This window comes from Ciconia boyciana, chromosome 11 (assembly GCF_034638445.1).
Source record: "Ciconia boyciana chromosome 11, ASM3463844v1, whole genome shotgun sequence".
NCBI classification, from domain to species: domain Eukaryota; kingdom Metazoa; phylum Chordata; class Aves; order Ciconiiformes; family Ciconiidae; genus Ciconia; species Ciconia boyciana.
In genome coordinates, this window is record NC_132944.1 from 6,017,062 (window position 1) to 6,044,047 (window position 26,986).

The 26,986-nt window shown below is 39.3% G+C and overlaps 1 protein-coding gene across 6 annotated transcripts in view; it reads right to left on the reverse strand.

Moving 5' to 3' along the window:
* PRKCD (protein kinase C delta) overlaps window positions 1–7,074 on the reverse strand; it is a 75,231-nt gene extending 68,157 nt beyond the window's left edge. For 3 of the 6 annotated variants that reach the window (XM_072876111.1, XM_072876105.1, XM_072876108.1), the window contains exon 1: window positions 6,878–6,999. The gene's annotated coding sequence lies outside the window, so the exon portion shown is untranslated. Of the gene's footprint in view, window positions 1–6,877; window positions 7,000–7,055 lie in introns of those variants that run through there. The other 3 variants (XM_072876109.1, XM_072876106.1, XM_072876107.1) reach the window with 3 other exon arrangements.
* Between the last annotated feature and the right edge of the window lie 19,912 nt (window positions 7,075–26,986).

Consider the following 26,986-nt stretch of genomic DNA (forward strand, 5'->3'; position numbering starts at 1 on the left):
AGACATGTTCAAGTGCCAATGGCTCACTGCATTCAGATCAAAGCAAAACGGGATGCATTTTAGCTCTTAAATTACCTGGAAGAATTTAGGTCCACATTAAGAAGCTCTTGCCCCTGGGATGCTGCTTCTTAGATAAACTTGTCAAACAGAAATCGTAAGTGTCAGCTCCTGTCAGTTATCGAGGAACACAAGCAAATGTAATATGAGAGAGCTCGCACAATTTCCTGACAGACAAATCTGCTCTGGATATTTGGCAACTGGCATTCCCAAATCATTAGTAAGAATATTTGAGTTCAGTGAAGGCCACAGTCATCGGCCAACAGACACATAAGGAAACACATGTTAAACTCTTGTTGAACAATTCACAGCTCAGCACAAACACAGCATTAACAGACCACCACACTGGATGTGAAGAAATGTAATCATCATCACTCAGTGACTATTAAAAAAAAGAAAAGTTTCTTTTAAAAAAAACCCAAACCAGATATCTATCAATACTGCAAGCATCTATAATCAAATCTACTCCTTCACATGCAGAGATACTTGTATGACTGATGGTTTCAGATCCAGTTTTATTTAATCTATAAAAGGAACAGAGTTCGTTATCAAAATGAAAGATCCTGGCAGCACCTACTTGATGCGAGACAGCCATCTGTGCTCTCTCTTACAGGAATAGACATTAAATACATTTTTTAAAATAAGCAAGAATAAATCTTACTTTCACAAGAGTTTTCCAGTAAAATATTCTGACACACAACTGTGTTCTTTAGCAAGTGAAATATTTTCTCCAGTTCAACAGGCACTAATAAAATCAGTAAGGTACCAAATACTCATTTTGGTTACATAGCCAGCAAAATGCAGTCACCCAGAGGCATTACAAAACATATCATAAAAATCTTGAGACAAAACGTACAGGGCAGTCAGTGTCATATTTCAAACATGACAGTCTTTCAAAGTTATTGCACTATGTCTATTCATCTCAATTTTCCTTGAGAATACAAGTTAAGAGCATATAATGGGTCCTACTTGCTACTGGCTGGACCGTATCTTCCTACCAAATTCTCACACAGAGGGCTTTTTGAAAAGGAGGGACTGTTTCTTTTAAGAAATACAAAACTCTTCCTTTGTTCAAATAAGAATCAAATACAGTCTCCTCCTAGAATAGCATAGTTCAGCCATCAAACAATGTGTTAGCAATAGCTTAGCTACACTGCCTTTGTACTCACTGGGGAATTTCCCAGAAAAAGGCAGACTGCAGAAGCCAAGCCTAACCTTGAGTTTGGCTGCCAGACATTTTTGATCATCTTTTCAAGTATCTATCTACATATTCAAGCATTTAAATCTTAAAAAAATCTGGCTATAAATTAAAAAAAAAAAAGTTTTACTATCAGAAAGATAAATCTGGTATCACAACCAAAAATCCTTCTTCCCTTAAGCTGTTCCTCATACTGAATATTGATACATTTGATGCACTGAAGTAAATTAGGTATCATTAGTATGATGAGGAACAAAGGGTACTGACTAAACACTCAGATTTCATGAGTTCCTTAGGCAGAAAAACCATGGCAAAGCTTAAACTGCACTTCCTCAAGAAACCAGAGAATATGATAAAGAATCAAATATACAAACAAGGACTTTATTAGATCTCTGATAAATAGGTGTTGATGGAAAAAAAAATTTTCAAACACTCAGAAAGTAACTGGACACTTGAGTGCTAAAAAACCATGCAGTTTTCTCTCTTTGTCATCTCATCATTACAAATTTGTCACACAACAAACAACTAGGCTAAACCAGCACAGGTCTAGGCTTTCAGCTCCAAATCAGTAGCATGTGTGACTTCAGAGCTCAGGGGTGAGGAAAAAAGCTGAGGCTGAAGTTTAGATTTACTGCATATGTTTCAAGATATGCTGTATTTATAGCAGGTAGCCAGGAGTAAACCAGGTCTATAAATACTTAAATCATTTATGAGACTGCAAAAGACTAAACATAATGCAAATCAAAGCCACTCATGCACAAACATACATCCCATTTTAGAGCTTTTCAGCCATCCCCGAGATGAGAAACAAGATACTAATTCAGAAAACTCCTCTGAGCCCAGTGAGGTGGAAGGGACTTCAGCCCACATGCACCTCTTCAGAAAAGAGAGGGACCCTTACTAAGCTGTTCAGGAAGAGCTTGTTTTAGTAGGGCCTCTTTGCCACAGACACATACAATGCCTAGTGCAAGGATACCTTCACCTATTAACCAGTCTCCTAGGAGCTATCCCAATTCCACTCTCACTACCAATGGGTAAAAGTGAAACCACTGGGTTGCATTTCAACCAAACAAGACCATAGTTTGCTCACAGCTCTAAGGAAAAGTATTAGGAATAGCAGGATAGGAATATATGTTGCATATCTGTTTTGTTCTCAAAAGTGGGTAGCACCTTGGAATTAAAAATAATCTTGTTCTGGGGCATACAGAGAGGCACTGCCTTTTTTTTTTTTTTTTTTTTTTTTGTAAGTTTGATGGTTGGCTGATCAAATGGGAGGAGGTGGCAAGCATGCACCTCCTCCCTTAGCAGTCAGGCAAGTATCATACAAGGCTTAAAAGCTTAACATGCATCAGTTTCATGAAGTTATCTGTGATGGTCACTCCCAGACTTTATGGATCATGACTATTATTATATGAATACCAACTATGCTTAAATATCCTTAAATAAACTTTTCCAGATAGAGCATTACACTCACTGGCAAAGAAATTACCAGGAAACACATTAATTTCAGTAAGAGGATACTGTAAAAAGTAGTCTGTGGTTTTATGCACTTTCTTAGCTTGAGAAATATTTTTAAAGAATTGATTTTACAGCCTGCCTCTCTGTTTTGCAGCTATTGATATACTATTGATATATCTGTGCTGCACCACTTCCACCTTTTAGTCCGAAACTGTAAAATCTATTGTCAATCAGAAAAGAACAACAACTAATGTAATAGGTTCAAAACGTAACTTCATGGATGTCAGGGCACCTTTCTGTCACTGAAAGGTAGACATAATGTTCCACTTGCATAAATTTTAATTTAAAAAAAGCCAACAGAAAATAATCTGAAACACACAGATATACATATCAGATTTCCATTCTCTGTGTCAGTGTTCCTTGTAATACAGAGTCTGGTCTAGATGAGACCAGAAAAAAAATCTTGCACCGCTCTTGCCAAGGACAGATTTGTGAGGTCCCCAGTACTCCTGTGCCAGATCTCTCATTTCTCTACCTTTCTTGGTGTCTCTGGTAACAGGAGCAGCACACTGGTGCAGCTTCCAGTCATAAAGGCAGCATGTATAATCTAGGTGGCCCTATAGAGCTAGAGGCAGTACACTACTTCCTACAGAGCAGACTTTTGCAAAATTACTCGAATATCATAAAAAGCTGATGGCGTAGCTCTGGCTTAGAGAGGTAATGCCTCTTTAAGAACATGTAAAAACTCTCTTGCAGGTAGAAATAACTGCCTTTTAAATGAGGACATAACACAAGTCATTTCAGCATTATTTTACCAAGGCTGTAAAGAGCTCTCCCAGGCTCATCTCTGTTAATTGCATCTTTGCAAAGCACAGCCAAGCAGATGTGGAATGATTACTTTTAATGTGCTACCCAAATAGCTTTGAATGGGCACAGGTAGTTTTCCCCCTTTCCCTATTCCTGCTCATCCTTTGGCTCCACATAGAGCTCTATAGAACCAAATTCTGCACTCAGATTATGCAGGTAAAGGAAGATTCAGAGAAAGATGACAAGTTTTGCCATGAAGCAAGGAAAACAGTTAAAAAAACTACTGGAAGACAAACTGTTCTGGTGCTTTTTAGGCAACTTTTGGACAGAACCTGATGACCAGGATGGAGAAGCTGCATTAATGCAAGGATAATTCCAGAGAAAAAAATCGCATTACCTTTCTCAGCAGTGGATGATTAACAGAGGAATTCAGTTCCTAATGGAGTCAGCCAGCCCCCAGACTCCACTGGTAAATCCCTTCTTGTCATCTTTCACATTCAGCTCTGACTCATCTGCAACAACCATTTCTATCCCTAGCCTATTCTTTTTACAGTAGGTTAAGTATATATTTCATAAATGTAGTGAGGGGGATGGTGGACTATAGATACATAACACATTTGGACTGCAGCATGAAAAGACACACCTGAGTTAGCTTTAGGGAACTTAAATACCTGTGTCAATGCACCCAATACGGGCACATACCTCAGTGCTGGCTAACACCTGTAAAGTATTTACACTGTACAGTCCACACTGAGGCTTGTGCCACTGCAGCTTCACTGTAGATTAGCTGGACTGAAGTGAACTTTGATACATCCACATGTGCTACAGTCCCACCTCCAGTCACAGTGCAGCTGTGCAGCAAGAGGTGGTGAAGGGGCTCCTCTTTTTGGGAGCAGCAGCCAGAGCTGAGCTCCAGCTATGGACAGGCAATGCATCCACAGGGCAGAGGATATGTGCCTCTGCACAGAGGCATGGTACAGTGAAGTCCTTCAAACGGAAACAAGGATGGATGGTTAATTTAAACTATTAGGCCCTAAAGTACTCAATTTGACATGAACTTAAATTATGCCTAATGAAAAGATGGGTTATAATTAATGAAACACAAAATGGAAAAAAGTTTGAGAATGAGCTCTTCTCTGGTCAGAACAACATGAGCATCTTCCTGATCAATTATCTCATGCACATTCACCCAACAGAATTACCTTACATACTCATTAACCATGCATACATCATAGCTGTGTAACAGAGTATAGTTTTCTATACTTTTGTATCAGCCACTGAGTGGCAGCAATTCCTTCATACCTAAATCTGAACTATGAGATGTAGGATGAAAATTTCAAAGTATTGCTAACTCTTAATTCTTTTATGCTACCTCTAAATCTTTTTATGTTTAACATTACATACAACCATACAAATAATTCCTAGTGAAATACCTTGTTATGTGTTTCAATTTTTAAATTGTCAAAGTTTCAAAAGTTATGTACTTTATTCTGATAATCATACTTCCTTGAAGTTTGCTATAATCAATTTTACAAAGAGACAACTTTGAATAAAACTGTGTCAACCAAGGAAATTGGAAATGCCAGTATTTAATCATTTATTTAAGTGAAACACAGACCTGCATTTTATTGTGAAACCCAAGGTGAGGGTGAGAAAATTAAAAAAAAATAAATCCAAACCTATGTTTTGTAGCCTTATGTTTGCTTCTTTCCTTGGTATTTGCATGTTCCCATACTAGTATCCTGGGATGACTGAAATCTATCAGTCCAAAGACAAATATCTATTTTTTTAATACAGCCATTTTCAGGAACTAAAATAAACAGGAAATGCTACATATACAATTTTTCAAAAAGATGTTTATGAATTATTTCTTAACCACTTATGAAGCACTTCATGGCCTCTTGTTCAGAAAGCTATATTGGTTATATTTGGTTATAGCTTCCTATTTGATCACTACAATGCTGCATGGCATTATTTGATAGATGGAAAGCTGAAGAGGTTATTTGCTGGCTTATTACATTGTTAATAGACTAATGACTGTATGAGGCCAAGGCCCAAATAAGATTTAAAAGAAACTAAACACACAAGTGCATCCAGGATTTTTACACAGACTATTTGTAGAGATGTTAAATGTTGTAATTCAGGCTTTAAACGAGTCTCTAAAACTAGGAAAAGATCTAGCATGAGAACCTATTATCCCACACCTGTCTTCTCTGCAGATTCAGTTCTGTCCTTGGAAGCATCCAACTGTCAAGAGACAGGATACGGGGCAATATCATCCTTGCACATAAATCCCCTGCAAAACCTCCTAGGTCCAGATTAACACTCTGCTCTGCGCTACTTGAATAATCTAGAAGTGAAGTGGTGCAATAGTCAAGAGCACACGAGTAAACAGATGTCAGATGTAACCACAGAATGCCATAATTCAATTATTTTAATATTTCATACCCTAATGCAAACGGGGAATTCTCTAGCAATGAACTGAAAATTGGTTTTTAAGAGATGCACGCCTGGCATGTACACAAAAGCAACAGGCATTCCTGCTCCTTCATTTCTTATTGTCTGTCGCCATTCAGCTGGAAACCTGACCATTTAAAAGAGCTTGCATTTTATCTGCTTCAAACTCACCGTCGTGAGAGAGACAGAAACAGAGTATCAACGCGGCTAGGTGAAAAAAAAGAAAAAGTTGGTATTATCAAACTTGGCATTTCTGCTACAAGGAAACTCCTTGTTTCTGTCAAGGACCACACGGATCTCGTTACCTCCTCACACGGGGCACAATCCTCTCTCTCTCCCGCCAACGCTCCGCGGTGCCTGCCCATCCCTCCGGCCGGAGGCTGACAGACGCTCCCCGCTCAAGGTCGCGCTTCCCCGCAGACCGAACGAGCCGGCCCACCCCGAGCACCCCCGAGCTCGGCGACGCGGAGGTTTCGGTAGAGAAAGTCCTCGGCCGGGCCCGCCCCGGGGCTCAGCCGGCTCCCCGGGCTCCCGCCGCAGCCCCCCGCCCCGGGGCGCGGAGCCCAACATGGAGGCGCGCCTGAGGAGGAAGCCCCGCAGCAGCCGGCGCCCCGGTGCCGGAGGCAGCCCCGCCGACTGCCGCCCCGCAGCCCCGCCGGGAAGAGCTGCCCGGCCCGCCCGCCCCTCATACCCGACCCGCCGGGACACACGCTAGAGCGGCGCGCTGAGCCCGGCGGCGGCCGAGCCGGGCGCCCCTCTCCCCGCCGGGAGCCCCACGGAAGCCGGCCGGGCCGGAGGGAGCTGGAGACCGTGTCGCTTCCTCATTCACCCCGCGCCAGGCAGGGCAGGAACCACCAAGCGAAGGGAGCCCCCGCGCCGGGCGCAGGTACCGGCACTCACCCGCTTCTAGAGAGCCGTCAGGGGCCGCGGCCGCCGCCGAGTTTCGGGCGCTGTCCCAGGAAAGAGCGAGAGTGAGTGAGTGAAGGAGCGAGTGGGTCCCCGCCGCCGCCACAGCCCGACCCGGCACTCCCCGCCCCGCGCTCCGCCCACGGGGCGCAGCTGCGGGCCGCGCGCTCACCTGCTGCCGCCGCAGCGGCCCCCGCGCCGCCGGCCCCGCCCCGGAGGTGCTGAGGGAGGCGGCAGCGCCGCCTGCTCCCCCTGAGGGGAGGCAGTGGTTGGCGGCGCCCCGTCCCTCGGCAGCCGGCGCGGCCCCTGCACCTCCGCTTTTTTCGTCCCCCCCCGTCGGAGGCGGCCGCGTGTGGAAACGCCTCAGCCCCTCGCCTCCGCGGCAGCCCGGGGAGTCCTGGGCTGGCCGGGCGCCAGCACAGCGTACCTTGGCGGGCGGTTTAGCCGAAGGGCCCCCGCTGCTCCCCTGGCACGATGCCGAGGTGAGGAGGCCGCGGCCGGAGTAGTGTTGGCGCTGCGGGCGCTGGGTCGTGTTTGAGACGAGGAAATGGGTTATTTTAGAGTTTTTTTGGGTTTTTTTTTTTTGGTTTACTGGTCACCAAGACACGAAGCGCATTTGGGTTTGAGGAGCCGGAGCTCGGCCGCTGAGCGCTCGGAGTGTGCCCCTGCCTGGTGGGGAGTGGCAGTCAGGTTTCCTCACCCCTTTGCCATGTTTTCTCTTCCAGGCTTTTATTGAAAATGTTCTACGGTGGCTTAAAAGCCATGGATGTTGTTTTAATAACGGGGCCAAAGCTGGGTAGGCTGTAGCTCTGTGAGCACTGCCGTCACCTCAGCGACTTTACCACAGAGATGGCCTTTGCTGATGTGCCTGAAGTTAGAGGCCTTCATAGCACATTCAGGGTCCTGGCCAGGGCTTTGCCCCAGTTTGTACTCTGCTCTGAGTAATGGGGCTTGGTTTTTCTTGAAGTCTTTGGTACTGCAACTGTCAGTGTTAAAAGGAAATGTTTTAGGGATGGGTTGCAGCACAGGAATGTGTGAAGTGTAAGAACCAGAGAAAATACTGCCATACTTCTGTAGGAATCCAAAGCAGACCTCTGTCATAATTTTTTAACTCATACAGGTTGGGTGTAATTACTCTCATATTTTCATCTTAAATGGTCTCATTCTGCCCTAGCTGAAAACAGTGATGAAACTCCCAGCGTTTTTTTGTGCCGCTGTGGTAACTGCGGGTGTTTCTCCAGGCAGGTGTTAGGCTGTGGTGTGCAGCTGAGGGTGTCAGAGCGTTGCCAGGGGCTGTCACCCAGCTGTTAGATGGCTGCTGTCTCATCTCTAAAAGTCAAATTCCACCTGTTTGTTGTCCAGCTTCTTTCCAGATCATTTCACTTGATGTTCATAAGGTAATGTGGAAGTTCCTCAGTTGTTCTGTCTGACACCAAATCTGAAAGGCTATAATGTGTGTATAAATCAGCCTTGTCAATAGTTTATTTATATATGGAGAGTCTGAGTTAATTTATTTTAAAACAAAATTACCATCAGCTGAGAGCTCTTGTGGATACAATGATAATCACAGTTTGGGTGAAAGCAATGGAGCGGAGTTGTCTTGGGTCATTTCCTTTTTACTTCTGCTGCAAATTAAACTACGTAGTATTTTGTATAGATACATGTTCTTATGCATGTTTGGGTTTTTTTAATTGGAAAATATAAATAATATTTTCCTGCTTTGAGACAGAATATCATCTGATTAACTGTAATGCTATAATAAATTGCATTAAGATCCTCATTTAAAATTATGTAGATTGCTATTACAATGAAATCTGAGGAACTTTATATGCATGAGCAATTCATGAATGTTGTATTATAAAAGCAAAACTAAAACTAGTTTGGGAGGGGAAAAAGCAGAAGCTAACTGTGGCCAAGCAGTTTTCCTCATTTCAATACTTCCAATGAAGTTTGGCAAAACAGAAAGTGCTTTAAAATGCATTTCATTTAATTTCATGTTCTTTGGGTATTTAATGGAGTGTAAGTGGTAAGAGAGAGTCCATTTTGGTTTGTGACCGTACCATATAATGTTGCAGCAAGCCATTTGTTAACTACCGTTGCATTTCAATTATTCAGAGCATTACTTTAGTCCAAGTCTTTCTGAAAACAAATAGTCTTTTCTTGTTTGGACTGTGAAAATTTTGCAAGGCCTAAGGAGATTTGTGTCTTACGTCTTTGTTCAGTCAGTCAATGGGTTCAAGTTGAATTAGGACTGAGTAAAGATGTAAAAATTTGATCCACAGGAAATAAAATGAAGGATCTTCTCAACTAATACAGACATGTGGCTTTAGAAACTTGAGGTGTTTCCTGGTACTGAGACTTTCTTGCTGGCTGATTATTTTCTGTACTTTTGCTTTTAAAACTCAGCAGTGCAAAATGCGTGGTAGTGCTCTTACAGTTGGAGATTGTCTTTCGTCAGAATACATTCTAATGCAGCTCAGAAGGCTTTATTAATGCATTTTACAGGCAGTGGTGATGAGAAGGGGATGAAAATCAGTTCTTACTCAACAGCCTTTAGCCGTGCTCTGTGTCAGCTTCTAGGTAAATGGTAAGGCATGCTGGATTTCATTGAGATTACAGGGTAACTATTGGAAAACAAAAGATCAATCACAAAAACAGGGATGTGGAGAGGGACGGGGCACAGGAACATGGCCATTACTCTCTGTGATGCAGTTTTCTGAAATGTGCCTTTAGATATTTTGTTTTAAACCAACTCGAGACTGTTTTCTCTTTACATTTCACCTCTCGGGTAGCTGGATAGACAGCCTGATATCTGCCAAACCCATGGTAAGGCACTGCTTTGGTACAGGAAAACTTTGGGGAGAAGATGAACTGCCAGGGCCTGAAGCTGGATTTCCTGTTGAATCTTCCAATCCAGAAAACCTGCTTTGCCTGGGGCCACTTAATTTTTGCCATATAACATGATGATGGTAAGGGGTGATGTGACTTCAAGCCCTTTCATGTGCTTGGGGGGAAAAAAAAAAGTGAGAAAACTTTCTGCAGCAAATGTAAGTAAAAAATTTGTAGTAGAAGTTAAGAACTTGTTCCCTGAAGATTTCAGAGCTAGACTGGTACCAAACTATTTTCCAAAAGTGTGTAATCACCTTTTGTGAGCTGAACCAGTATATCTACAGTACCTGTTAACCTTGAGCAAACAAACCTGATTTTAATTCTGATGGCAGATACTTGATGTATGCAAAGATGACTTCTACTTAGCAGAAGTGTCATTTCAGAACAGAAAACAATCATGGCAGTTATTGCCAAGTTCTTTTTCACAGCCCCGCTTTGTAACAGGACTTCACTGGTCTCTCTTTCCCAAGCCTAACCACCAAATGCTTGCTCGTATTTCCTCTTTTCTGATAGTAGTGGGGGTGTGAAAAGAAGAGTCTGGTGGTGATGGGAGTTTCCACCCATTACCTTCTACACAGGTCTGTGGTCTACTGCATAGACTCACTTTTTGAAGTGTTTTGAACATTACGTATTATCATTTATTCAGCTTTTTCTTAAGGTTGAGGTTAAAGGCTTGTGTTCTCTATAAGGCTTTTCCTCCAGTTTTTCATATTTTCTCCTTGAGGGACATGAGCTCTTTATGGATTGGCAATGACATGGATACTGAATTTGGTCATATGAAGGTCTGTCTGGCTGTCATATACATTTGGACTGATGTCCAAGTGAAACAGACTAGCCTTCCCTTTCTGAAGTCTTGCAACTTTAGAAATTCTTTTGATAATGATATAAATTAATTTCTACTGCTTATCTTTGCAGTTTTTATATTGACTAAGAAAGGGTTTATTCTTTGTATTAGTCAGCATGCCGTTTATTGTGACTTGCAGCTGAGTCAGTCTTTCCTACTTTTCAAGGGTTTGCTTCTGTGCATGTTGCACGTGAGCAAGCCATTGTGCCTGCACAGAGCTGTAATTGGGTCAGGAAGACTATCTGCAGGTGAGGCACTGTGGTTAGGCACTACATCTAGGAGGAGCTGTCATCTCTATTTAAATTTATTGTGTTTTAGAACTTGCAGTTGCATAATGTTCTGTGCTTAGTAAAGTTTAAATAAAATGATGGATTTCTTTTGTTTTTCCTGAAGGATGAGACGTGTAAGTTAGTCAACGGTTCTGGGGAAGATTTTGATGTCAGATGCAAGCAAGCAAATTTCTACATATTTGTATAAGCAACTTATTGCAGAGTGGTTTTTGTTATCAGATGTGAGCCTTCAGAATTTGAGATTAAAACTGAGATATGCTTTATGTCCCAACCACTCTGCAGTTTTACTCATTTGGAGGAACTTTTATATACGATACACTTATGAACCACGCAAGAAAATAGTTTCCTGATGGTTTTTCTGAGACACCTGCCTAGAGCATTGCCAATTCTTGTGATGTTTGATGTTTTTAAAGACCTGCTCCCTTGAGAAAGTAATTATATGAAAATCTTGGGCACTTTTTCCTCTTTCTTAAATAAAATCTATTTTACGTGTTTGTATAGAAGATTTGCAAATGTAATCTAGGAGTTCCTAAAAGATTGAAAATCTGGGATACGTATAAAAGGAACTCAATCTCTCAAGGTCTTACAAATACCCCCCTGCTGCCTTCTCCTGTTGAGGGTAGGAGACTGATTCCTGCATTTTGAACATTTGACACTGTAGTAGTAGACTTAGTTTAATCTATGTTTTTCAGAAGAATTTAAATTAAAAAAAAATATTTTAGGGTATTTACTGCACACACCCCCTTACATTGGGTTTCAACATGCCAGCTGCCAGTGTTGATTTTGAGCAATGTAAGTGTTCTACTTCCCCTTATGATAGCTTTGCTTCGCAAAGTTAATATGATGGTAGAACAAGGAAGTGTATGTATTGATGCAATTCTCTCACTCGCCAGTCCTGTTCATACTTGGTTTTACATTTCTGTGAGTATTGAAGAAAGAACTGTGCTATGAAAGAACACAAGCATCATTTTCTGATTTCTTGGTTTGTTTTTAAGCTTTCTTGAAACAATTCCATTTGATTTTTGGTGTTCATGTAAACTTCAGGAGATTAAGATCCTGTTCTTGTCTCTCTCTAAGATACCTTTGTTCTGTACAATTCACACTTCTGTGCACTGGCTTGGGTAAGGGGGAGTGATGGTTATGGGATTTTTTCACAAATCCCTTTTGATTTGCAGCTGAAGTTGTCTCATCAATCAACAAGAACAAGCTGGAGACCATCAAATCAATGAACTTAGGCCATCACATGACTTCAGCAGACTTCATGACCTGAGAGGAATGACAAGTCTCAGCAACTACCATGGAATCACCTGAGGCATACAAATCTGCTGAATATGGCTTTTGTTTTAAAGGTGATGTTTCAAGGGTGTCAGGTATGAAGAGCTCCAATGTTCAGGAAATTCTGTCAGATGATAGTATCTGGTGAAATGGTAAGATATTAGGATAATGCACATAGGTTTTGTTTTGATTTTAACCCTATCTCATTTATGGATATTTCCAGGGATTACAGTTGCATCATGTTCATTGTGAATCTTGAAGGATTAGAACAGGAGGTTAAGGGCTGCTGGTCTGTCACTCACAGTGGCAGCAAAGTATGGCTGTTAGGGGAGAGCACGTGAGTGTGGCTGCTCTCTACTGTCTGCTCCTGTCATGCTTTATGCCCATCTCCACCGCTGTTGGCAGCGGGCAGGGGAAGGACTGCTCTGCCCTGCGCTCTCTTCAGTGAATGAGCAGGGCACGCAAGGCACAGTAATAAGAGCTACTTAATACGCCGTACCTGGACCACCCCAACCCTGGGACAAAGGGCTAGTGTTATTTTTCAGATTACTGTCAGATGGTCAGAAGTCATTAACTAAAGTTTTTTCTTTTTATCAGTCTAAATGATTATCCAAAAATGAAAACCGCGGTGGCATTACTGTGTGGGGGGAGTTTTTTGTCTTAAATGCTTAAAATGCTTTAGCTGTACTATCAGACTGTGTAAACAATAACATGGACCAGTCCCATGCTGTGACTGGAACAAGACTTTGTTTGCAGAAAGAAAAATATGTCCTATTGTGACCTGGTGTGAGGATGTGGGAGTACCTGAATCCTAATGTCATTGGTCAGTTGTGTAATTTTAAAGTATAGTTTGACCACTGCAAATGAACAGCTTGCTTTTGGCAGCTAGTGCTACTAACTAACATTTAATTCTCAAGTATTCTTTCCTACTTGGGCTGTAGGCTTGGGTATTTTTCGTTGTTAAAGTTATGATTAATGATGTTGTTTTTGTGTCTTCCAGGCTGTCCATCTTAATCAATCTTCTTGCCTGTACTCAGGCATATATTATTTAGACCATTATTGTGTTATGATAGCCATTTAGTAGGATTTATTTTTACTGGTACAGCAAGTGCTGCTATCAAAAGCCGAGCATAGTGTTGGTGAAACAAGATAGTATGCAAAATAAATCCTCGTAAACCTTTAAAATGAAAGCGAACATCAATAATGAAACTACAGACTGTGTGTGTTTGCACAGCAGGAGGGTGGAATATTGAAGTCACCTGCCCTAGTCATGTCGCAGTTTTGTTGAACCGTGCAGGGAGAGTTTGGTGTAGTTAATGTCTGGGGTCATGGCATAGATATTGAGTCACGCAGCTTCAGAGAGATGTCAGCGTGTTTCTCTTCCCCACATTGCATGGTGGTTAGAGAGATAGTGTTTGGTGGAAATAGCAGCTCTGCACTGAGCTTGCCAAATAATGGGTGAACCAAACTCCTACTGCTTGTGCTTGTTTACTGCTTTTGGTAGCAGGGTGAAGGGCAGGATTTGACGTTGCTGTTTAAAATCTGCTAAAATAATAAAGATGCTGAGTATATTTACTCTAGTTTTTAGTAGGCTAAAAATTGATTCTTTCCCTGAGGACTTAAATGTATAGAAATAAATTGAGGCTGCTAGCAGCAAAATTGAAGAGGAAAAGCCCATCTGCAGCAGAGCTACTGAAAACATGTGTCTGAAGATAGGTTATATTGTTAGAGGCACTAGAGCCAGTATTCCAGACATATTTCCTGAATAAATTCTGCAGTGTATCTGACCTCTTTGCAACTGGGGCATTTGTGTAACTCAGCAGTCTGTTATGTCTCTTGTAAAAAAAAAAAAAAAAAAAAAAATAAAAATTTTGGGCATTACAATTCTTCTATTCAAAAGAGGCTGTAGAGTTGCTGCTTTTTGATGCAAGTATGGTGTCTCGTGTCTGCTGAATTCTAATGTCTGGCCTCGCTCTTCTGCACTTGGAAAGTGTTTATGGGGTCACACCCATATTTCTGGTTAGTGTTGATCTGACCCTGTACATGTTTGAAGGTAATGCCACTTAGAAACGTTTTTAAGTATATGCAATTTAAGTTAGTTGGTCTGTGATACCTTTTATTTTTGTAAACTAATTATTTAATGCATAATTAAACATTTTATTATTTACATAATATTACATATAATTAAATATTGTGGTTTACACATTTTATGTTCTACAGCATACCTGAATATGTGTGATCATTCATGCCTGGATGATGTACAACACACGTGAATGTGTAGGATGTTTCAGTAGGCTTAGTGTCTTAGACCACCACAGATCCTTCTTTTTCCAATCTGATATTAAATGTGATTCACTACCTGTCATTCTCATTATTAAAAAGGTGCCTGTGTTTTTTCATGACAGAAAGGTAAATGGAAGAACGATTCGGATGTTCAAATATTAACTAGCTGCCTTCTCATGCTGTCAATAGAGTAAACTTTACTATATTGCTAAGGACAAATAGGTGCTATTTTTCTTCATTGGTCACACTCCTCCAATGGTTTTGATTTGTTTGAAGACAAGGACAGAACTTTTAGAGGGACAAGTTTGCTGTATTTCCAACTATTTTTACTCTGCAAAAGTTTCAGGAATGTGTTTGGAGGCAATTTTTTTTAACATTTCTTTACTTTTGGTTGTAGGAAAGGATATATTCTACATGCAGATTTAGAACTGTAGGGAAGCTTTTATTAGCTGGTTATACAGAAGATGCCAGTGATATAAATCATTTGGAGGAGGAAGAGGTGAGAGAAGAGGTAATAGTTCCCTTATGTTTATTCAAACTTTCTGTTTTCATGTAGGCCCAGAGTAGAAGAGAGGAAGTCATTCCTGGTCTATTTAAATATGTTTTTTTCCTGCTCATGCTTTTAGGAAAAAGTATAGGTTCAGAACAACTCCGGAGCAATTTAAGGACTTGAGAACCATTGTTTATTCTCTCTTAATGATTTTATATCTTCCTCTTCAGCAGTGGATATTTTAAAGCAGTAGGGCGAACTCTGGTTGACCGAGGGTCTTGTATTCTTTGTTTAAATGTAGATGAATGCACCCTACAGAAGCAGCAATAAGTATCACTATTTGTGAAAGAAGCATAAGTATCACTATTTGTGAAAAAGAACAAATTAAATTAATGGTGTGCCTGGGTCAAATCCATGTATTTACAGCTGTCCTTTAAGGAAGTGCAGATGAAAATCTAGATATGCTCTTTTAGACTTTATATATCTAGGGGAAAAAGCCCCACCGAATTGCAAAGAGCTAATGTAATTTAGTAATTTCCTTTTTTGATTTTGTGGGATCACACTTCCTAAACATACAGCTATTGGATAGTCAATCTATAATATTGTTCTGTTGGGGTTTTTTTGTAAGTTGATTATAAAGCAGGATTATTTAAAAACTTGTCTCGTTCACTCACAAGTTCACAGCTGCTTTATAGTAGGACTAGAAGCAAATGTTCTAAAAAGTTGCTTGTAGGTAGCTGTGGTGAGGTTCCCATTTCAGTTGGCCTTCTGAGGATAATCGGGTAAACGTGACATTTGGGAGTACTTCCCTGAACTTGACCTGCCCTCAAAACTGTTGCATTTGGCTTTTTACTGAGGAAAAAAAATTACAGTCTCAGTGTAAGCAGAAAGAAAAGGAAAATGCTTTTTTTGAGTTGTCACAGATGAATTCTTCTGGATAAAATCTATATTCTCTTTATGAGATTTAATTTCATTTCTTCTGTTATCTAGGAAGTAGTAGGGTAAACATGCACACAGGTATTAATGTGATTTTTTTTGTGATATGAATTTATCTTGCATTTTTTAGTTAGAATAAATTACAGGCTTTGTTTTTTAGAAGAGCAGGAGAGAAATGCTTGTCTTTTAGTCATCATAAAACCATTCAAAAAGACAAAAAAGCTTCATCTGTTTGTGAGACTTAAAGCATGCAAGTGCGCAGCTAAAAGGTGATTGTTTTATACTAGAGGTATAATAGCACTCCTAGACTGCACTTCATTTATGCTTGTAAGAAGTACAAAGTTGTTAATGCTATTTTAGGCACCCTGAGGAATTATGATGGTAGCAGCACTGATGTTCCCTAAGAGCTCTGGAAAAAAAAAATCATTAAAATTCTTTGTGGTTTTTTAGATAATTATGCTGCATACATATATGTGGTATTCTATTTTTTCATTTTATGAATGAATAGGAATGACTGTGAATTTTTGGTGTTTCAATGACTTTCATGTTGGAAAGTGGGTTGTAGGGATATATCCAATTTCAGGTTCCTTTTTTGAAATAGTTCTTTCCTAGGCTTCTTCAGAAAGCAGTGTTCCTCTACCAGCAGTTCAGAGCACCTGACTCGGATTCCTGTTCTGAGTTGCCCTGTGGAGGACCGTGTTTCTTTGCATTAACTAGAGGGAGAGTATGTTGCTTGAAGCAAACGGTCAGAATGCCTCCTTGTCTCCCCTGAAATAAAGAAATCTCTATTTCTTTCTCTAACTACAACATTGACTTGAATTGTTTGATAACAAGTATGTATAAAATCAGTTTCGCTCAACTTATTTGAGAATAGCCAGAAAGTCTGAGCAGAGCTATTTCTGTGTACACACGTACTTTGTACACAGAACTTAAAAGGTGAAGGTGAGGTGATTCTTATGTTGTGTAGGTTCTGGTTTCTGTTGTGGGTACTTAAGTATCTTGAGGGTGACTTAACTGGTTGGGTGCTTTCGTGAAGTAAAAGAAAAACTGCTAAATATCTGCCTACTGTTTGCGTGGTTCTTAAACAGGGTGAACAGACTTAACAGCTCGCTGCTGCTGAAACGCGGAGTCATATCATCCCCCACCTTCTAGTTCCTGTCTTCCTGCCTACTTCTTCCAAGTACCTTGTGCCAGCTTTGATGCTTGCTGGAATACTCCATGCATTCATTTAACTCATTAACATGTCAGCAAACTGTCCCAGCAAAAAAACAAAAACCCCAAACAAACATGGTCAATTTTCTGCCTCTTTATTGAATAACATAGGCTCAATGAAGGGTTTCTGTGCTTGAGAGACATGTAGGATAAGTGGAGAACACAATGGGAGGAAGGCAGCAAAATTTCTGCCTTTTGGCAGCTGGAGCTGTTATGATGATTCTGGCATGTATGAAAGAGCCTAACCTACAATGAGTTCATTAAATTAGATTTCAGTCACATGTGGAGTTCAAGTGGTTAAATTGCATTTGGTCCATGTCTTTTTGGGCATGTGCAAATAAGCTTGAATTTTAAGTATGATGTATGTAAATGTATACTAAAGTAGAACCATGCATGTAGTCACATACACTGCAATTTCTTCTTTGAAGTTAAGTGCATTTGTGTGTCCCTAGGTTTGGATCTTCAAGCTGATCAGGGGGCCAACTGCTGCATTTCATTGATCCAGCTGTAAATGCCAGACTTATTCTAAATAGTAAATGTCTTCAGGATTCAGCTTGCTTTTCTCATGAATTGAGTTCTCAATCCAGATACGTGGAGATGGGAGGAAGAAAGCATTTTGAAGTGCTGTTATCATTCAGAAATGTTTAAGTCTTGAATTTAAAAACAGTAATTCAGAAAATGGTCACCTTGTATCTCATACTGAAAAGATTTCATTCCTTGAATCCTAATTCATGTACCAGGTGTACCAAGAATTCACCTTTTGAAACTGAGGACTTTTTTGATAGGCTTGTGATATTGCAGTGAATTATGGAAGGATAATAACATAGCAGAAAGCTTTAATGTCATCCTAATCTGAACTCAAACCTATTTTGTTTTCAGGTCATAATAATCAAATGGAGACTCAAGCACTGAGGTCTGCTCCCAGGCAGAGCCACATGCTTTCAACTAGCTTCGTTTGCACATGGGTCCAAAGGTTCCAGCTTGGATCCGTCTATTCTTTACCTTGTAATTTTCTTCTCTGAGACTTTCCCTGCTGGTTTTGTCCTCTTGGGAATATCCTTCTGTTAGATATTCCTTATGTTGCTATTTGTATGCTTCTGTGTTCCTCTACCCTTTCTTCCTTGTCTTTTCCTTTTACTCTGTTCCTCTTTGCTCCTTCTTTTACAGGTATTTCTTAATATACAATATACCTTTAGTCTTAGTCCAGCTTCTGGTGGACAAGTGGTCACAAGACAAGTTTGCAGATGGCTTAAACAGATGTTCATGTCAGAGTCAAAATATTTAACTCCTGAATTACTGCTAGGCATAGTGCCTCTAAAGCTGATGAATATTGCCAGAATGGTGTGGCAGGGGGCTTGTGTGGCTCCTTTTCAGATTGCATTACTTTATATCTCAGTCTGACACCTTTCAGGAGAAATTAAGTCTGCTGAGAATAGCTTATATTGTCTTCATTGCTGTATTAATCTGTAAGCCACAGTTAGTCAAGATCTGTCCTTGTGCCAAAACAGGAGGGCTGTTTTGAACTAATTGAAGGAATCCATCCTGCGTGCTCTCTAGCAAGGTCTGGGTGAATTTATTTTTAATCAATAAATGCAAATTGTCACTGGGTTGGTTGGTTTGTGGTTGTTTTTTTTCTTGCATACCAAAAATGAAGATGAAATGTCGAGATATTCAGAGAAGAAATTGTGTGTGCTCTGGGGCATATTATTTGAATGTAAATATGTTGTTTATGCAAGTTGTTCTTCAACTGTTTTAATACTGTGATGCTTAAATTATAATAGTTTTTCATAAAGTTGTGATTTTAGTTCTTAATCATTTATTTAATCAGGGAAGGTATACAAATAATTAGTAACTTACAAAATATCCTAATAAAAATAGAAGCACGTGAGTACAGTCATCACGAACTAAAAATGTAAGAATATGACTGATTCGTCTGAAGTGAATTCCTTGTAGGTGCTTATCAAGTTTTAGAAAAAGTACAATTTCAGAGTTCAAATGCTTTAGTAAGACATGAGTTAAATACTTGGAGTGAACTAATCTGTAGGCACAACAGGAACTTGATGATATAGTAGGTGGTAAGATTAATTTATGATAAGTTATAATGGAATTCCCCTGGAACTATGTATTCCACCTACTTGAATGCACAGTAATTCAAAAGATTGACAGTATGCAGCATATGCCTAGACATAAAAAAATTGGCAGGTTACTGTAAAACAGGGGACTAAGTATATGACTAAGCCACTGTATGTAAGTATCTCTTATTTCTGGTGTACATTGTGGTCTATATATGTTGAACTGCAGTGGTTCGCCTCTTGTCTAATAGCTGTATGTTTAAACATTTTTATTTGTCCAGAATACCAAGCCTGTGTATATTTTAATTTAAAGCATGAGGTCTGCACCTAACAGGAAGTGCTACATATCCTTCTTGAGATGAAGTCACATTTATTGTAGCTAATAACTGTGGTGATGTGTTTGATATTTTCAAAATCACTCTGTCTATTTTAAAATTAGATAGGCAGAAATTCTGGGAATGTTCTGAGAGATTGGGATGTTGGAGGGGCAGGGAGAGAGAGTAATGGTTGGTTTGGGCCACTTTGAACAAACTTCCTGTTATTACTGGAATTTTAGTACAGCATTCAGTGTGCATACTGAGAATATTTGGTACACTTTTTACCTATGTTTACCTGATGCAAACTACATAGTGAAAAACCATGTAAAATGTGATTGCAAGTTCCTAAAGTGATAATGTCTGTTGGTTTTGAGTGGCTTATTACTTATCTCTTTGGGATATTACATCTAACTGTGAAATAGTTTTAGATGATAGCATTTTTCTGATCAGTGTGACACAATTCATTAATATGCTAAGTTATTAGCAATGACCTAAGTATTTCAGCACATAGTTTGTCAACAGAAATAAACTGATGTACTCTGAATCTCCTATGTCTGAAATACATAGAAAGGATTTCTTTTTACAGAGGTAGTAATGCATTGTCTGCAATGACATAAAGTGGCATAGAAGAAGAATTCTGTTTTGTTATGCTGAGCAATAAGAAAATTGAAAGGAAAAGTGGTAATAGTATCTGCTAGGATGACCGAATTCACTTCATTATATATAAAAAACCCAAATTCTTTAAATTAGTGGATAGAGAGAACTTTTTCACAGCTTAAATTCTTTTGACAAATCCTTTTTTTTTTTTTCCCCCCCTATATGCAAGACTTTCTTAAGGAGTTCTGAGGGAGCTTATAAAACTGTCCCAGAAATGCATTTTTAGTGATATTGGAAGTGGGGAGGGGGAAATCTGATTCTGATTTCTTTTTCTTGAAAAAAGTAAACTACTGATGACTATGAGAAGGTTGACTGGAATGTTGTCCCATTCAGGACAATCTGACTGATGGCGCTCTCAGCTGTTAATGGTCTCTGCAGATTGAGGGACACTTCTTTGGGCATTAGGAATAATTATAATTTGAATTTAATCCCCTTTTCAATACCAGTAACATTCTGGTTTTGGCAAAATGCATCATGTGTGTTTTAGTTACAGCAATTGAAAAAACCTCAGTAAATAGAGTCCTGCCAGGTAGTGATCTGTTGCCAGGAAATGTACTCTTGCTTTCTTCTCTATAGCTTCATTAAAAGAAAGTTACAAAAGTACTTAATTGAAGATATTGCAGGAACATAAAAACTACTAAAAAACCCCAAAAAAACCCACCACAAAAAACCCTAAAGAAACTCTTGGCTAAAACTCTTTTCACTTGATAGCGTGCAATTATAATTTTACATCTTAAATTGTGCTGTGATTGACAAAGAGTCATTGCAGATCATTTTGCTTTTCTTGTTTTGACATGAGTACAAAGCTGTTGTTCAGATCCTGGAAATATTTCATGGGCTACAAGTCTTGGCTCAAATTTCAGTAACAGGTACATTTTTCTGAGAAGCTTGATAAACCAGCAATACTGAAATTATGTGATGTAGATGTTAATAGAGCTAATTAGATTTGTATTGACATCTACAATATAGTATTATTAAGAAAAGAAACTAATGTAGACTGATAAATCCACTTTGTAGAGAGGCTTCAAATTGTTATGTTTAAGAACTTATTTTAGCACAGCACAGAGGCATCCCAATCTTATTAAGAAGACTTATATTGAAAAATCTGGCTTATTTCCAGATACATGTGAATGTGCACTAATGATGGTTATTGCTTTCAGATGTGTCTGTATAAAACTGTATGTCATTTCCCCAGTTTCAGGTTTTACTCTGCAAGTTGCTAAAAATTTCGCTGTGATCCAGAGGAGCATGTAAGCTACCTAGCTGAGGTTCAGCGCAGCTCTGAATTGAGCACCACTTTGTTTTGCTTTACAATACTGATTAATGTGTGTAGCCAGTGTACTAGGTAATTTAACTGTCATGTTTCCAGCATAAGCTGGTAGAAATAAGTTTCTTAGTTGTCACATGGAATAGACTGAAAAGGTTGGGCTCATCTTTTCTTAACTTGCCAGCTAAATATGCTGTTACCACAGTAATGAGGAAGTGGTCCAGTTTGGTAAAGGTGGTGTGTGTTTTTACCTAAGCATATATTAGTGGATATATATATATTGGGGGGGGTTGGGGGTGGGATTGTAGGGCTGATAGGAGAGTGTAACATCAGTGTGAGAATAATGGTGCAGTTAAACTGGAATGGCTTGTCCTGTTACCCTGTGGGACTGGTTGTGGCTGACTAATACACCCACATCAAGCCTCAAACTTCTCTATGAAAGAATATTGTTAACAGCTTATTTCACAGAATATTTTCTCCTGAGTCTAAGACCAATATATCTAGATTTGTGTCTTGGAGGGTTAGAAAAGTTAGAAACTTTGGTAGGATTATTAAGACTCTGTTTGGTGTTCTTGTGCTGCTTTCTTATGTCTTCATATCATGTTTCTACCCTGTTTTGTAGAAATTTTTGGTGCTTCAGAATGTATTTAAGAGAAGCAGCGTGCTGTTCTTGGAGGCTCTGATTCATGTTTTATTTAACACTGCAGATGAGGAAATGCTGGCTGATTTGGGAGAAATCGTCTTCTGTGACCCTAGTAGAATGGGAGTGCCTTTAGAGGATAAGGTATCTGGAGACCAGGAGAGCTGTTACGTGATCACTTGCTTTCTCTGTAAGATGAAAATAATACCAGTTACCTATTCTTTTAAGTGCATTGCTGTCTCTAGAGGAAATCTTTCCTTACTGTTATATATTAATAGATTAAGTTCAGCTGCAGGGCAAGTAGAATGAACTGCAAAGATAAAGAAACCACGCCCGGGTCTGCAATGGCTGAAATTGCTTAAGTTTTGAGCTGCTGCGGTTCTGAAGTGTTCATCCATAGAGCGCATGCTTGCAGAACATGCTACGTCTAGTTACTGAAAAACTTGCTGTTCAGAATAGCTTGCTACATATGGAGGGTCTTTGCATATATAACATAAAAGTAATTCAATGTTTTCAAATTAAATTTTCATTTAAAGGATTATATATATTTAGTTGTAAGGATTACAATTTGGTTTTATTAGTGAAATCTGTTAAGTGTTGTATAGAGTACAAGAATGGAGTGGGTGCTTGGCGCTCTGCACTCTCTTGTGGCTTGGTCCTCTGCTTATTACTAGTATATGATCTGTCACTTACAACCTTGGTAATTTCAAACTCTGCTCTGGACCACTTACCGTCCCAAAACAAGTTCTGATGAAATTCAGCCAGTGTTAAGTGGGGTCCTGAAATACCAGGGTTTCCAGGCTTTGAATCCAGGAGCTACAAAATACAGGAGAGGGTCTGAAAAGCACACCTTTAAGGAAAGGATCATACTGTTATGTCAGTATCTAAGTCCAGTTTTGGACAACATTGCAGAGCACTCAAGGGAAAAACTTAAAGTATGTGATCAGGCTTACCTTATAAGGTCACAGTTTGTCAGTGAGGAACAAAAACATTCTTCACTGAGGAAAACCATGTTAAAGAACAATTAGAATGGAGAACAGTGGGCTGTATCAATGGCCAGTTCTGCTGAAAACTTCATTTCAAAGTGTTGAAATCTAGAGTAACTTACTAAGCTATGGTGTTTTGTTAGCTCAGACATACATGAAGTACAGGTGAGGAACTTCAGATGCAAAATCATTCATGTAAATAGTCCCCAAGGGATATGAAGGAATGTGGTTCTTGAAGGCAAACAACATCTTTAGACAAAAGGTCACCTGTTAGTGACCTTTTCTTGTTGTTTATTTGCATTATAAGTGAAACATCTGAAATGAGACGCTCTGTAGAAAATTATCTAAGACAGTGGTGCTCAGGCATGTATTAAAATGCGTTTAGGACTTTTATCCACAAGGAAGTTTGAAGTCAAAAGGAAATATAGTGCAGAGTTCACTTCCATAGCTGTTGAAGCTTTTCTCTGTCAAGATCTAGTTGTCCAGGGTGTCAGGTTTCATCACTTGGCTTGTAAGTCTTTACAAATCATCAATTGCAAAATCAGAATGATTTCCATCATGAAGCAGAAGCTGCTTATCTTTGTCTCACAGAATGGCTTAGGCTTACAATTCTGATCTTTTCCCTAAAGGGAAAACTGTCTTGTATAGTTGTTGCAAAAGTAGCTGCAGGGGGGAGGGGGAATCAAGTTTGTCTTTGACAGTGGCAGTGTAGTAGAAGGAATTGTATTTGTTATGTCCCACTTAAGTGACATCAAAGTAATTAGACGTCTTGAGGTAAGTTGTCCTTGTGAGATGGATATCTTGATGAATCAGGAGGTTGAATCTCATTTAAATGTGAAGTTCTTTTACATCCATATTGTGCTTCCTTTCCTTGTCCTGTGTTATTTCCAAGTCTTCTGTGATTCTATCTGTTACTGTTTTTTTTCTTAGTTATTGAATAAGGTTTTGGAGAATGGGATGAAATATTTTCCTCTAGCGAGTCTGCAAGAATAGTTTAAACATTACTGTTTTCTTTCGATAGTGCATGGAAGAGGTTAAGGGAGTTCATCAGTCCTTCTTGCAGTTAGGGCATGTTTTATGTGTCCTTGCGTTCCACGCCTTCCAGTTGTGATCAGCTGCTGTTCCGTAAGACACTTTCCTGAATCGTTCAGGTAAACCCCAAACCTTATAAATAGGGAGCAAGGTGGCTGTTTAACAAGAAATACTACTGTTTTCCTAATCCTGTTACGTTCTTTGCAAAGTACACTTGGTTTCCTAATCACTCATGTGGACCCTTTTATTTTCTGTTTGTGCTTTACTATAAGCAGAAGAAATACGGTTGAAATAGCAAAGGAAAAAAAATCAGGATGTTACATGCTGCTACATTCAAACCTGATGAGCCTTTACAGACATGTGGAAGAACATATTTTTATTATGCAATTCTTCCCTATGGTATTTGCTATCACAGTTTTTGCCAAATGACTGCCAAATTTCAGCTTGAAACAGGTACAGCATCACAGCTGATAATTTCACTGTTCAAATTATTAAAAACCAAGACTAAAAAAAACTATCTAAAAAATATAAAAAGCAGGTATTTCTTTATTTTCTGAAACTGGAGTGCGTTTGGGTCAGGTTTATGCTTTTGTCTTGGCAGTTGTGGTAGCTAGAAACTTCTTTTCAATGACAACTGACATTGTCATGTGATCATTTAAATTTGACACCTAAGTTTTCAGGAGGAAAAAATCTTCAGTTATTAATGTTGTTTACTGTAAATGTGCCTGAAGGAGTCCCTTTCGCCCAACCCTGTGTAAATTCAGAAAAGTCTTGATTTGAAAAGACATGACAACTGTAAAGGGGGAGGAAAGAGTAGAGTGTATGGCTGAGTGACCAAGATAATGAATGGCATGGAGTGGGCATGTTAATATTATAGCTTCTTTGATTTTAGATGTAAATTTATTTAGGAGAGGCTTACATAAATAAAAAGGGAAGGATGCCCTTTGGTAAGGGGAACAGGTGAGTGACCATAATGGGTGAGGGAGGCAAGTGAGGAGTAAAGTTGATATTGATATCTTGATAAGGGTGTAGGGAAAGATTTGGGATAAATCTGTAGACTAGGGCAGAGAAAATCCAGCTCAAGCTAGAATGACCTAAGACTGTCTTTATGGCCCTTCTTTAATGGATTTTGCTGGTTGGCAATTTGAAATGTTTTCTTCCAGGCAAGGATGTATTTTCTTTCAGGGGAAAAATTAAAAACCCGGAATATCTTGCAGTAACATCACAGGCTGGGACACTACTGATACAGATCGTTGGGTCTTCTACATGGGAAGGCTTTTAAAAAGGAACTAGGCACTGCCCTTTTTCTTTACATTACCTTTGATCTGTCCGTTTGCTTACTTTAGGCTCTGAGTACTGAAAGTGCCAGCTCTAGGATTCTTCAAGAATAAATTGAGTGTAAATGATGGTTATTTCTCATAATTCCATTCAAAGGACAAAGGTTTGGAATAACAAAAGCTTTCTTTCTCCTAAGTATTGCCTAGACAATATTTATTTAATATTACACAAATATCTAGAGTGAGTCACTAAAAATCTCATTTCTTCTTGCTTATATACTTTTCAAAGAACACTAAGATATTCTTTTTATAGACCTTCACTTGCTACAGAGTCTGCCAGAAATGGTTGATTAGGCCAGTGATTACAAAAACCAATGTTTTCATCTGGTTTCTGTATCCTATTGAAGCAGAAGTCAGTAGGGAAATTGGTTATTCTTTCCCTTGAGTCTTTGGCGTTGGCAGGAATGCTTTATGAACTTCAGTCAGATTAAAATTAATAACTATTTTCTTTATCCTGTCTTTCCAAATTGCCATGAAAGCTTTATATTGTCTTCTGTGCATGGAGGCGCTTTTTCAAAAGGGATTAATGTGTTTGATTAGGAATACTTAATTTTAATGAAACTAACTCAGTAGCATTGAAAATTACTTTTAATTATTGCCATTAAAACCTAGTTGCAAAATGTCCTGACCAAATGGAGTTTTACTAATGTGTAGAACTAGAGCCCTGTACAGTGCTGTGCAGTGGATTGCCAGAGACCAAGCTGTAGACTTAAGGAGCTGAAGGTGACAGAGGAGTTTCAGTGCTGTTAGTGACAGTTCCATCCTTTGATTTCAGTGATGTAGAGTAACTTTAAAAACCACGAAGGCTACAGAGGGGTCAAGTGCTGAGCCAAGTGGATGACCTGCTGAGTTGAAGAGTGAAGAAAATCCCTGAGTTTAGCCTGTGCTTTAGCTGGTCTAACCTGCAGAGGATAAGCGTGGGGATTGTCTAAAGCAAAGAATGATAAATTCAGCCATAATTACGCCAATTAGGATTAGAATCCTCTGATGCTTTCATAGTAAAGAATAGTATAAACTATAATGCAAGTTATATGGCCAAAGTATATCACAGATAACTGTGTAGTGTTACTGTCCTGATTTTTCCTTCTTGTGGTTTCACCAGGCTGGATCATTCTGTCTCCAGTTCCAGTACTTGTGCAATACTATTTTGTCTGCTGAATAGGCCATGTGCTGTCCTCCACACCAGTAGTGAAATAGACACCTGCATCTTACTCCATATGCATTTGACACCTTTTAAGGTGCAAGTCAATATACCTTGAGCCATTTATAAATTTATATTATCTGCATTTAAGTTTTTTCTTTATAAGGAAAGCAAGTTTTTCTTAGTTTGCAAAAATTTGAGTGCTTTAATCTGAACAAGCAAATAATGTGACAACATGCATACTGGGCAAACTGTCCTAGCCATATAAGTTCATAAATGCATTTTTGTGTATCAAATAAGTAAGAAAGTGTTTCTATCACTATATATCTCAACAGTCAAGAGACTGGATTTAGAGGACATTGTCATTTACTGCTATTAATATAATACCTAACTTTGAAGAATATTTAATTTTCCATCGGTGTTCCTTTAATCAGT